Source organism: Petaurus breviceps, unplaced genomic scaffold (genome assembly GCF_028583685.1).
Source record: "Petaurus breviceps papuanus isolate PSGF00001 unplaced genomic scaffold, PetGlider_PUasm1.0 90701, whole genome shotgun sequence".
Lineage (NCBI taxonomy): Eukaryota > Metazoa > Chordata > Mammalia > Diprotodontia > Petauridae > Petaurus > Petaurus breviceps.
Window position 1 is genome coordinate 3,323,538 of NW_027187316.1, and position 13,239 is coordinate 3,336,776.

At 36.5% G+C, this 13,239-nt stretch overlaps 1 protein-coding gene across 7 annotated transcripts in view; it reads left to right on the forward strand.

Moving 5' to 3' along the window:
* Window positions 1–13,239, forward strand: part of ADGRF1 (adhesion G protein-coupled receptor F1) — a 70,070-nt gene that overhangs the window by 3,123 nt on the left and 53,708 nt on the right. Inside the window, exon 2 of one of the 7 annotated variants that reach the window (XM_069065809.1) lies at window positions 4,828–4,922. The exons of the other annotated variants lie outside the window; for them this stretch is intronic. The gene's annotated coding sequence lies outside the window, so the exon portion shown is untranslated. The remainder of the gene's footprint in view (window positions 1–4,827; window positions 4,923–13,239) is intronic. 7 annotated transcript variants of the gene reach the window in all.

Below are 13,239 nucleotides of genomic sequence, written 5' to 3' on the forward strand. Positions count from 1 at the left end.
GATCTTAATGTCACCTACCTCCCAGGGTTGTTGTGAGGATAAAATGAGATAAGAATTATGAAGCTCTTAGCACAGTGCTTGGCACATAGTAAGTACTATATAAATATTGTTGTTTAGTCATTTTCAGTTGTGTCCAACTTTTCCTGATTTTGTTTGGGGTTGATTGACCCTTTTGTTGTTCGGTCTTTTTTTCAGTCACATATGACTCTTTATGAGCCTGTTTGGGATGTTCTTGGCAAAGATACTTCAATAGTTTGCCATTTCGGGGCATCTAGGTGGTGCAGTGAATAGAACACTGGCCCTGGAGTCAGGAGGACCTGAGTTCCAATCTGGCCTCAGACACTTAACACAAAAAATTAGCCATGTGACCTTGGGCAAGTCACTTAACCCCAATTGCCCTGCCTTCCCCCATAAAAAAAAGTTTGCCATTTCCTTCTCCAGCTCATTTCATAGATGAGGAAACTGAGGCAAACAGGGTTAAGTGACATGCCCATGGTCACACAACTAGCTAGCGTTTGAGGCCAAACTTGAATTCAGGGAGATTAGTCTTCCCGTCTCCAGACCCAATGCCCTATCCACTGGGCAACCTAGCTGTTCCATATAGATGTTGATTCTTCTTATTATTAATTGTTGGTGTTGATATGAAGGAATTAGGTAAAATTTTTGCTGATTTCAATGTATATCTTAGAAGTTGCTTTGGGTCCAAATTTTTTATGTCTTCAATTTATTTGTTGTCGACTCATAGATTTATAGCTGGAAAAAACAGCACCAACCATCTAGTCCAAATCTCTCATTTTACAGATGAAGGCAAACTGTGTAGAGTTCTTGCCCAGAGTCACATAGGTACTAAAGACTTCAGTCCACTTCCTCTGACCCCAGACCTAGCACTCTGTGTCTTTCTCACAGAATTCAAATGTAGAAAACAATACACAGTTGAATGAATTACAGAATATTAGAGCTAGAAGGTGGTTTAGGGATCACTTTGTCCAAACTCCTATTTCATAATTGAGAAGAGTAAAGCCTAGAGAGGTGTCTTGCCCAAGGTCACAGAGCCTAAGTGGTAAATGGAGGAACACCAAGCGAGGGCTTCCATTTCAAGTTGTCTGTTCTTTTCACTAAATCATGCTGAGCTTTCAAATTGTCGGGATTATGGAAAAGCAAACAGAATTTACTGTAAATATGAGCTATGCTTACCACTACAGGTATCTTTTGCTTCATGGAAGGGTAAAGTTTGCCAGAAAGTGGACTTGTATGAAGCAGATCTTATTTTCTCCTCTGTCCTCCTCCCCTCCCCCAAAGTGACTACTGTTTTTGCTTGTGTCCTACACAGTATTATGGTCGTAGGAGCTTTCCTCTGTGATATTGTGGAAAGATCCCTATGATGTAGAGTTATTGGTTCAAGTCCTGGTTCCTCTCATTGCTAGCTTTGTGACTTTGGGCAAGTCATTCCTCTTTTCTAGGCCTCAATTTCCTTTTCTATAAAATGCAGGTGTTGGAACAAATGACCTCTTAGGTTTCTTCTAGCTCCAAATCTAGATGCCTATGGACTTTTAGACTATTGGTTAGAAAGTGAGCTAATTATTTTTTTTTGGGGGGGGGAACACAGCTTCATAATAAATTTCTTGGTTGTGAACTATATTTATATGCATATGTGTATGTATATATTGCTCTATGTCTCTATCTGGGCAGCTAGGTGGTATAATGGATAGCTCCATGAGTTCAAAGCTGACCTCAGATACTTACTAGCTGTGTGACCCTAGGCACATCACTTAACCCTGTTTGCCACATTTTCTTCTGTAAAATGAACTGGAGAAGGAAATGGCAAACCACTCCAGTATCTTGGCCAAGAAAACTGCAAATGGTGTCACAGAGTCAGGTACAACTGAAAACAACTACACAACTACATGTCTCTGTCATCCTTGTACAGTGCTGAAACAATCAAGTGAGAAAGGAAACAAGAAAGAAAAGATAAATATGGCAGATCTGTGCGGCCCACACAGACTGGGACTTAGCAGTTACTTGTTCCATGTCTAGTATGGAGTAATTTGGCAAAGGTGGCTTAAGAGTTTAGGTTTGTACTTTATCAACATAAGATAAAGATATTTACAATGTATGAAGAGGCTTTTAAAGCTAAAGTTGATGGTAAATGTTGAACATGAAAGCCCATATACCAGTACAAAAATAAAACTGAGAAATATGGTTCCTATTTACACATATATGATAATAAGTTCTGTAAGGGCAACGATTGTGTTTTGTAGAATTTTGTATTTTTAGCACCTAGCATGATACCTTGCACACAGCAGCCACTTAATAACTGATTGCCAAACTGCTAAAGTCATCATACATGAGGATGTCATCATCAGTCCTTCACTAACAAGATACACACTTTTGCTTCACCAAAGCAAATAGTTTGTGTTAATCATCCATACAATTCTTCCTGGCCCTCTTAATGGTCATTGGCTGATTGTCCTCAAGACAATTAGTTGACTGAGGACAGGAGTGGGGATGCCTATGATCTTAGCCACCAGGGAAGTTCTGGGGTTCTTGGGGCTATCAGGTTGTCTAAGGAGGAGTGAAGCTGTCCAAGTTAGAAATGACACAGGTCAAAGCTCTCATGACAATCAATAGTAAGATTGGCTCATGAGTATTCTCCACACTCCCATCTTGGGTGAGATAAGGAGACCCAATCTTTAAAAAGGGAAAAAAGATGGAGTGTCTTTCATGTAGCAGGCACTCCATAATTGACTGTTGAATGAATGAAGATATCATAGCAGGCAGGGAGTTAAACTGGCTAAAATTGAGATAGCACTGGCTCAAGCCTAAGGATACAACATCTACTAATGTACCTGGTGACTTAAGGGAATCTCTGAGAACAGTTCTTTCATTCCCTTCCCAGTTTTTGCTTGGTAGGAGTTATGGCAACATTAGAAGGATTAATGGGGTGATTGATCATCATACCACAGGGGTAGAGTAGAGAAAGGAGGCAGACACAAGCTGATTGAATGAAAGAAAAGGTGACCATGGAAAGAGGAGATAATTGGGAAAAAAACAAACAAGCCCTAGTTATTATGAAATGGTTGGAAATAGCCAACGTGAGGGCCTTTGTAGGTGTATAGTAGCTTATGGATAGATGGTCTGATAACTACATGCATCAAAGAGAAATGTGATATAAGAATTTCCAAGTAGTCCCTGGAGAGAAGAGTTGGAGACTGAATTTGTCCTTGTTCCTATGCTTAAAATGAGTCATCTAGGTCAATAATGCTCTTAGAGTTCATCTTTGAAGGGCTCAATCACTATAATCATGTCATCCTAACTTTCTACCAGATCTAGTAAGAGAAGCCATGAGTGGAACGTATGTTTGAGGGATAACAAAACAAATAGAGTCAGAAGTATATATTCTCTGGCTTGGGAATATAATTTTTCTTTGTGGGGGGATAATTGGCTTCTAAGGGGCTTGGATTGGGCTTAAATTTATAATTATGCTTATATTAATACTGTTCTATATATGTATTATGCATATACACACCTATATAGATGTATATACACATAAATATACCCACACATGTACACACACACACATATATATATATCAGACTTTGTATTACTATATCTATAATGAGCCATTCCATCCAGCTGCCCATCACCCTTTCTAAAGTACCTTTCACCATTATTACTCAGATACGTTTGTTACAGAAGTCTTAGGAAAGATCAAATTCTCTGAACTTTGAGTAAACAAAATCAAATGGGTAAAAATAAGAAATAAGCGTGACTTGAAAGTTTCTAGGAGTGTCATGTCTTTGTTGCTAAGCTGGGGGCTTGGCTGGGAACAAAGGCTTGGCATCTTTGCTGAAATGCTATTAATTCTCATTTAAGGGAATCTGCTGTAACTCCAGGCCACACCAAACCACAAGCGAGGAGACAAAAATCTCTGGTAACAGAGGTCTGGAATGAAGCCAATTTCTGAGTCCTGAAGCCATATTCTTTTTTTCAAAACTAAATTGGGCTAGATTTGTCATATGTAGGGAATGAACACCAAGAGGATGCTGAAGCAATTGCTGCGTTGAGAAGGAAGAGGAAATTTTTCTTAAAAGCAGGCAAAGGAAGCCCTTCAAAGATACCTGTAAACAATCAATTAGCCATCAGTTATTAAGTGCCTACTATGGGCCAAGCATGGTGTTAAGGATAGGAATTAAAAAATAAAATAAAATAAAAATCAAAGAGTCTCTACCCTCAAGGAGTTATGTTCTATCATGGAGATAATAGGTGCAAATATATGAATATGTACAAAATATACAATATAAAAAATAAAAGATCATTTTGAGGGGAGGGAACCCAAAGCTGAGAGAATCATGAAAGACCACGTAGATTATGAATGGGTCTCATATTGCTTGCCTTCTCAGTGGCTGTGGGTGGGACTGGAGAGAGGGAGAGAATTTGGAACTCAAAATCAAATAGTGAATGTTAAAAAATAAATAAACATAATTTAGACTATGATGCTTGAGCTGAGCTTCAACAACAACAACAACAACAACAAACAACCCATAAGAACTGAAGTCAGTAACTAGGTGGTGATAAAATAACAGAGAGAAAGGCTAACGAAGCAGAGATGGCAGGCTTGCTCTTTGTACTGAGAAATCAGGCTGGACTAGAAGGCAGATTCACAGACAGGCCCTTAAAGTCAATGGCTTCATTTGAACTAGTGGTAGAACGAATCATAAGGAGAATCAGTGCTAAAGGAATTTTTGTAACTTATTAATTTTGAGTTTTTATGAATATCTCTTGTATATTACTCATGTTTCCCACTGTCTTACTTGTACCATCTTCCAGAGAGCCATCCCTTTAGATGATCACTGAAAATGAAGAACTTGAGTATACATCCTTGAACATATATACACATACATGTAGATATACATACAATACATGTAAGTATATGTATACATATATCATATATAGATAAAATAATATACGTGTATTTTTTGTTGTTATTCAGCTGTTTCAGCTGTGTCGGACTCTTCATGGCCCTATTTGGGTTTTTACTTGTCAAGGATACTAGAATGATTTGCCATTTCCTTCTCCACTTCATTTTATAGAGAAGGAAACTGAGGGAAACAGGATTAAGTGACTTGTCTAGTGTCACACTAGTGACAGTGTGTCCAGCTAGTAAGTGTCTCAGGCTAGATCTAAACTCAGAGAAATGTTTTCCCGACTCCAGGCCCACCACTCCATCCACTGCTACACCTAGCTGCCCCCATATATATGCAGATATAGATAGATAGGTAGATAGATAGATAGAGATAGATATACACATGTATGTACACATCTATACATATGCATACACATATATGTATGTATCCACATACATATGTGCATACATAAAATATGAGCATAGATGAATATGAACATATATGAATATATGCATATGTATATGAGTATTTTGGTAATATCTATTAATGTTTGAATATAAGTACATAGAGAACAGGGATTATTTAATTTTTTTCTTTCAATAAATCAGTTTTAGCATTTAGGAAGTACCTACTCTGCCAAACACTGTGCCAAATGCAGGGGAAATAAAGAACAAGCAAAAATAATCTGTTTGCCTAGCATAGTCCCTGACACATAGTAGGTACTTAAATGTTTGTTGATTGAGTAATTGGATGAAAAGCAAATTAATACATTTGCCCATATTTTAGAGACTATCCTGGATAAAGGGAGGGATTTAGAGTCAGGAAGATCTGAGTTCAAGATCTGCCTCTGATGCATGTGACAATAAGCAAGTGACTCAATCTCACACTGGAAGAAACTCCCTAAAACAATAAGTTGGAAACTTGTTGCTGATTAAAATCAGTGGAGGGAGTTTCTATACTTGGAGTCCACTGTACTGAAGGTATCAAGCTCAAATATAAATAAGGGCCACTTAACTGTATAGAAGGATCTACACATTAGCTTAGAAAACCACACGTGTTGATACATTTCATTATCATTATTATTATTAAGACATCAACACATTAAAATCAAACAGGAACTAGATTTTAATTCTGGAATGAGCTACCCTTGGAAGTGTTGCAGGCTGTATGTGGCCCATGAACCACATATTTGAAAACCTCTATCCCACACCAATAAAATAATATATTTGTACGATCCTCTTAATTCTCTGCCTTTTGTAATTTCAAAGAAGTGATAAGAAATTTATTGGGACACGTTAGATATATTTTGAAAATTGCACCTCATTAGCATTTGTCCAGTAGAGCTTTCACCATAACACATATGACTTTTCACAAAATATATGTCCATGAGATGATGGAGAGAGAATCTTTTTTTCATTAAGGTATGAACTTCAAAAAGTCATGTTAGACTCATGGCTACATTTGATTATATCATAGAATACTAAAATTGATGCCCACAGTTTAGTATGACTAGAATTCAGATAAGGAGAAATTATGTCTTTCAAAAGTGGTACTGCATGGTAAGTGAGAAAATAGTTACTAAAGAATATGAAATATTTTGTATCAATATGAGTCTTGGCCTTATTTTCAAAAGCATAAAATTCCTCAGTTCATGGTTTTTATTTTCACATTAGGCCATTTTCAATCCCTGTGTTTTTGTATACCCAGAATGATTAGATATCACTTATTTGGTTTAATTCAAAAGATTTTAATAGTGTATATCATTCAGATCTATAATTATTTCTGAAATTGATTAGCTTATTTTTAAAATTCCATTAAAAACCCTACCCTAGTCTTTTTTCTATGTTGTAGCATTTACAGCACTTAGGATTCTATTATAAATAAAATCCTTTACAGCAAATAAAGTAATGTTAGAAAATAGCCCCTCATTGTCCTTTTTGTCATGCTGAGCACTTTACATAACCTTTATCCCAGTTCTACATCTGTCCTTAAACTAGAGGTCTTTTTCATTTTAATTTTTCTCAAGTTATGAGGAACTGGGAAACTGACTAGGTCTGTTTTTTGAGAAAGGACAATTAAATACAAAGAGGTTCATCACCAGTAGACTGCTTATTTTATGATGAAATCTTTGGCCATAGCAACCCATGAAACAAACAAGCAAAGCAATACCAAATGGCCCTTGATCCAGTATAACCCCTTTCCACTTCTTTAGCAATGGTGCCAGAGTAACAAAGAGGGAGACAGAGAGTGCTAGGAACCATACAGTTTTCAGACTATCTATAAATGTTCATTTAGCTTATGGCAATCTGAATGGTAGCAGATCCTTGTCTAGTGACCAATATGTCTAGTGACCAATATACTGTCAGAGGAATAGTCTCATGTCAGATTTGAAATTCTGGCTACATATGAAACTAAGAAATTAAAGAAAGCTGCAGTTAAACACAAGGATGCCTTGCACATTATCCTTGGAGAAACAACTGACTTGTTAGTTTCATCATATGTCCAAACATCATTCACTGGACTTAGGCACCCTGTTTTACAAAGTTCTTCATAGACATTCTCCAAAAGACTACCAAATAGATGATTGTGACTTATGCACCAATTTCTGTTGCGGGAGGTAAAGACATTATTTAAAATCACTTGCTAAAACCTTCCAAATTAAATTAAAATATACTTTAATATTTGCTGAATTCAATGCAAAGGTGCACATATAGGATGAGATGGGGACATGTATAGAAAATTGTCTCACGATTAAGAAATAAAGGAGTCCAGACACTTGTAACCTATCAAGAAATCTCATGCCTCTACATGTCATGAATACTTTGTTCAAGAAGAGGGTCAGGAGGTTCCGAGGGTGGAGAGCAGTGAATAATATCATAAAAATGAAACTGATTTTATCTTAACAGGCAGGAAGTAACTGGTTACCAATTTGGGAGTCATTTCTAAATCAGCTGTGAACATACAACTGTTAACTTTTTGCAATAAAGATCAAAAGTAACCATTGTTGGAGGTGATATAGGGATTGACCACAATGTAGAAAGAAGAAAAAATTAGAGATACTAAGAAATTCATGGGAGACAAAACCCACGAAAGAATCCAAGAATAAAACTCATAGCTTCTAATTCCTATTCACAAATGTACCAAATATGGTTAATAAGTAAAATGAACTAGAGATCCTAATACAAAGAGACAAAATCGATCTCACAGATATCACTAATATTTGATGGTATAAGACCCATTATTGCCACATGGTTCTGGATGATCTAGGTTTAGAAGAGAGAGAATTTAGAGGCAGGTTACCCTAAGCCTGGTACAGTAACATGACATGATAGTAATGATGGTGGGTTTTACTTATTCAGATATATGTCTTCTGGTGCTTTCTCTTTGCCAAAAACACAGCAGCTAATATCTTCTTGATTTGCCTTAATAACAATTTTGTTCCTCCAAAAATGGAAAGTTTAGAGGAAGCTACCACTCAATCTAAATATCAATTTGTGATAGAAATTTTTTTAAATTTTTTTTAAGCAATTGGGGTTAAGTAACTTGCTCAAGGTTACATGGCCAGTTATTTCTGGGTGTGGTGCTAAGAGTCTGAGCCCGGATTTGAACCCCAGGTCATCCCAACACTGGAGCCGGTGCTCTTACTCGCTGAGCCACCTGGTCGCCCCTAGAAATTTTTTTAAATTAAAACTTAAAAACAAATTTTCAGTTCCAAGTTCTTGCTCTTCTCCCACCCCCCTCACCCTTGAGAAGGCAAGCAATATAATGTCCATTATACATATGAAGTCATGCGAAATATATTTCTGCATTAGCCATCTTAAAAAACAAAGAAAGAAAGAAAATAAAGGGGAAAATATGCTCTGATCTGCAATCTACACTCTGGGACCAACAGTTTTCTATCTGAAAGTAGAAAAAGATTTTAATTATGAGTCCTTTGGAGTTGTGATAGATCATTGTATTGATCTAAGTTACTGAGTCTTTTGTAGTTGTTTATCTTTACAATATTGTTTTTATTGTATAGATTATTCTCTGAGTTTTCCTCACTTCACTTTGCATCAGTTCATATCAGTTTTTCCAAGTTTTCCTTAAACCACCCCTTTTATCTTTTCTTATAATATTAGTATTCCAGGTGATCTAGATTGCATGAGATAAAGAAGAATAGAGCCAGGAATAGAGTCTAATATGCACAATAGATTTTGAAAAAAGCAGATTTCAAAGCATGCAGAAGAATAGGTTGGTTCCCACAGACTAAAACTCTTCAGGAAACTCAGTCTAGAAAAATTAGAATCTATTAAGAAAATAATTTTAATGGAAAAGGAAAAGCAGAATTGCTTAAAAAGAACAATGTGATTACGCAAGGAACTCAGCAACCACATATATTTTGAAAGGAAGATATAAGCAATAGCAAAAGTAACATAAGAGTACATAGTCCTATAAGAATAACATGAGTTTTCAATCTTAGAATGAGGATAGATAAGCAAGAAAAGTAATAATAACAAAAAGGATTCTCCAGACATATATATATATATATATAAATATAAACACACATACCTATACAAATAAATATATACACAGATAACATACATATATACACATATACCCCCCCACACACATATAAATATATGCATGTAAATTGGAGGATCAAAGAAATACTAATAATAGCTAACATTTCTATAGCATTTACTACATGCCAGGCACTGTGCTAAGCACTATGCAATTATTATCTCATTTGTTCCTCATAACTCTGGGAGGTAGATGATGTCGCTCTTATTTTATAGCAAAGAAACTGAATCAGAGGTTAAATGACTCCCCAAAGGTCATGCCATTAGTAAGTGTCTGAGGCCAGATTGGAATTCAGGTCTTCCTGATTCCAGGCCTGGCACTCTATCCATTGCAATACCTATGTGCTCCAAGGAGAAGACTGGAAGATAGGATAATAATAATTAATGACAGAGAGAAGGCAGAAGTACAAAATCTTTTTATGACTTCTGTTTTATTTATTAGGAGAATGGTCACTGAGATGTAAGCTAGATAATTAAGTGGATTCAGAAATGGTTAAATGGTCAGACTCAAGAATTAGTCATGGATAAATGTTAATTAGAAAGGATGTCTTTAGGGGAGAGGAGATCTGTGCTTGGTTTTGTGCTCCTTAATATTTTTATCAATGACTTGGAGAAGGCATAGATAGTATTCTACCTCCACACTCATAAAATTTGCAAGTGACTTGAAGCTGGGAGGTTAGCTCATATACTGCATGACAGAGTTAGTACTTTAAAAAAAATAAAAACTTGACATCCAGAACAGTGGACCAGATGAAATTTTATAGGGCTAAATGCAAAAATTTTATACTTGGGTTCAAAAAATTCATGTCACAAGGACTTGTATGTGTCTTACAGAGTTCTGTCCTGGGCCATTTTTTCATCCCCTTCTATACTATTTCACATGGTGTTATCATTAGTTGTCCAGTACTAACCTCTCTGCTGCATGTCTTGTATGTCCAACAGTCTGTCAGACATCTTCAACTGGATATATAGTAGACATCTTGAGCTCAACATGCCCAAAACTGAACTTACTCTTTCTCCTCAAACCCTTCCCTCTTCCAAACTTCCTTATTACTATAGAAGGCAACACCATCCTCTTAGTCCCACAGACTTACAACTCCTTATCCTCAACTCCTTATCCTCAATCTCTCATCCCCAATATTTAATCCTTTGCTGAGGCCTGTTGACTTTGCCTTTGCAACAGCTCTCCAGTATACCCCCTTCTCTCCACTGATACTGTGACCACTCAACTTCTCATGCAAAGACTATTAGAATTGTAGTTGGTTTTCCTGCCACAAGTCTCTCCCTACTCTGATTCATCTTCTATTCAGCCGCCAAAATGATTTTCCTAAAGTGTAGATCTGACCATCACACCTCCCCCCTACTCAATAAACTCCAAGTGCTCCCTATCACTCCAGGATCAGCTATAAAGTTCTCTGTCTGGCCTTCAAAACCCTTTATAAGCCACCTCCCTATGCCTTTTCTTTCCAACTTCTTCCAGCTTACACTCCACCATGTACGTTTCATTCCAGTGACACTAGTCTTGGTGATTTCCGGGACTTCCTTCAAGTTCCAGTTAAAATGTCACTTTCTATAGGAAAACTTCCCCATTTCCTCTTAATTTTAGTTTCTTCTATTTATTGTTTCCTATTTATGATATGTATATATAACTTATTTGTACATATTTATTGGAATGTCGCTTCCCCCATTAAATTATGATCTCCTTGAGAGAAGGGACTGTCTTTTGCCTTGCTTTGTGTCTCTAAGCACTTACAATGCTTGGCACATAATAGGTGCCTAATAAATATTTATTTACTTACTGACAAGTACAATAAAGAGGGGCATGATTAGGTAGCAGTATTCCAGAAAAAAAGATTTTGGTTTGTTTAGCCTGCAAGTACAACATTAGTATTTGATGATGGCTTCAAAGTGCCATGTTATAAATATATTAGGGATAACTAATAATTATGAACAGGTTGGATAGAGTGTTAACTATGGATCAGAAAGACCTGAGTTCAAAATCTGCTTCAGACACTTACTTTGCTATGTGATTCTGGACAAACCACTGGACTTCTCTCAGTTTCAATTTCGTCATTTACAAAGTGTAGATAATAACAGTTCCTGCCTCACAGGGCTGTTGTGAAGATAAAATGAGATACCATATGTAAAGCACTTGAAAAATTTAAATGCTAGCTATATGTAAATATGTAAGTCATCAAAAAGCTAATTATAGACCTAATTTTGTAATTTTTTCTAATATCCTTAGGCAAATAAAAAATTCTATTTGAGTCACAGAATTTACGTTCTTTTACCCCACATTTACACATGCAATTTCTTTCCTTTTAGCTTCCCCATCTATTCCTTTGCCTCCTCTCTGACAGAAGTAAAATATAGTAAAACAAAAAAAGGGAGAATTGGATCTAGAGGACCTAGGTTCTAATTGCAGCTTTGCTACTTACTACCTGTATGGCCTTGGACAAGTCACAACCCTTCTGACCCTCAAATTTCTCATCTGTAAAATAAGGGAATTGGTCTAGATCATTTCCAAGATCCCTTCCTGTTCCAAGTCTTTGATGCTACAGAAAAGGAGGAAGCATCTGACAAAAGAAAATACTTGTAGGAAGAGAAATAGTAAGTTGATGATTAAGAAACAAAGTCTCATAGAAACATAACCACAAATAACTTAATTTGATCTATAGGATTAAATTCCCCGAATTAAATTATGGGAAGAACCAAGAGAGTAATTTAAATTGAATTATTACTTAAAAAATATTTTAGATAGGGTAGGTGTGAGCAATCCAAACTAGGGGTCACTGTTAATAAGGTGACTCATGTTGGCATAAATAAGCAACATTGGCCATAAATACTCCCAGGGGAAGGTAATAGAGACAATAAGGAGGGCCTCTCTGAAGACCGAGAAGCAAACCTTCGTGATTGTTCCACAGCAAGTTGAAGGATAAGAATTATCAGAAAATTAATTTATCCATATGAATTCAAGGAAATGAGGGAGTCTCTGCCATGGTTAATCCTTCAGAACAAGGCTTCTGCCAGTGCAGCTGGAGAACATTCCACAAAGAGCCCACAGCTGGTCCAGAGAATAATGCTATGTAAATACTCTGCATCCTGATTACAGGAGCTAATGAAGCTGATCGAGGAGAGGGAAGTAGAATTGGTGGATTCGGAAAATATGTGATAAACAGGCCTGGCATAGCTTAGGGCAGGTGTTCTTAACTTTATGTGTGGGTATGTCATGGACCCCTTTGGCAGACAGGAGGAGTCAACTATTAATAATAATTAACAAACTATTATTCTCAGAGTACTAGTTTTAAATGTATAGAATAAAATACATAGAATTACAAAGGAAACAAGTTGTATTGACATATAATTAATAAAATATTTCTTAAAACCAAGTTCCAGACCCCAGACCTAATCCCTTGATTAGGGTCACAGAAGATGTCTATGGGGGTTGCATCAGGAATGTGTATATATTCAAGAGAAAATTTTCTCCACTTTTCCATTTTTCCTTTGAAATTTAGTTCAATGCATTAAAAAGTATTTTCATTCAAGGACTTTACAATCTACTAGAAGCAACAGGAAAGGTGGTATAAGACAGGACACACAGGCTCCAGACAATAGCAGATTCACTCTTGATCTCGGCAGGCAGAAGAATAGTCAGTGACATATATATATAATTTTTGGAGGGCAACTGGGATTAAGTAACTTGCCCAAGGTCATGCAGCTAGTTTGTGTGTGTGTGTGTGTGTGTGTGTGTGTGTGTGTGTGTGTGTGTGTGT